Genomic DNA, 869 nt, shown 5'->3' with positions numbered 1-869 from the left:
TAATTCTATTTTTAGTTTTTTAAGGAAACTCCATACTGTTTTCTCCAGTGGCTGCAACAATTTACATTCACACCAAAGGTGTAGGAGGGTTCCCTTTTCTCCACATCCTCTCTAACATTTATTATTTGTAGCCTTTTTATGATGGCCATTCTCACTGGTATGAGGTGGTATCTTATTGTAGTTTTGACTTGCATTTCTCTAATAATTAGGGGTGTTGAGCATCTTTTCATGTTCTTGTTGGCCATCTGTATGTCATCTTTGGAGAAATGTCTATTTTGGTCTTCTGCCCAATTTTTGATTTGATTCTTTTTTTTCATACTGAGTTGTATGAGCTGTTTGTATATTTTGGAAATTAATCCCTCAGTCACATCGTTTAGAAATATTTTCTCCCAGTCTGTCAGATATCTTTCTGTTTTGTTTATGGTTTCCTTTGCTGTGCAGAAGCTTTTAAGTTTCATTAGGTCCCATATGTTTATTTTTGCTTTTATTTCTTTTGCCTTATTTAAGAAAATATTGCTACAATTTATGTCGGAGAATGTTTTGCCTGTGTTCTCTTCTAGGAACTTTATTGTGTCATGTCTTATATCTAAGTCTTTAAACCATTTTGAGTTTATTTTTGTACAGTGTGAGGGATTTACATGAGGCTGTCCAGCTTTCCCAGTACTACTTGCTGAAGAGACTGTCTTTTCTCCATTGTATATTCTTGCCTCCTTTGTTGCTGATTAATTAACCATAGGCATGTGGGTTTTTCTGGGCTCTCTATTCTATTCATTGACCTATATTTTTGTGCCAATACCGTGCTGTTTGATTACTGTAGGTTTGTAGTATTGTCTGAAGTCTGGGATGGCATCCAGCTTTGTTTTTTTACC

This window comes from Lipotes vexillifer, unplaced genomic scaffold (assembly GCF_000442215.2).
Source record: "Lipotes vexillifer unplaced genomic scaffold, Lipotes_vexillifer_v1.1 scaffold295, whole genome shotgun sequence".
In the NCBI taxonomy this organism is placed as follows: domain Eukaryota; kingdom Metazoa; phylum Chordata; class Mammalia; order Artiodactyla; family Lipotidae; genus Lipotes; species Lipotes vexillifer.
The sequence above is the reverse complement of the archived record's forward strand: the minus strand, read 5'-3'. Positions refer to the sequence as shown.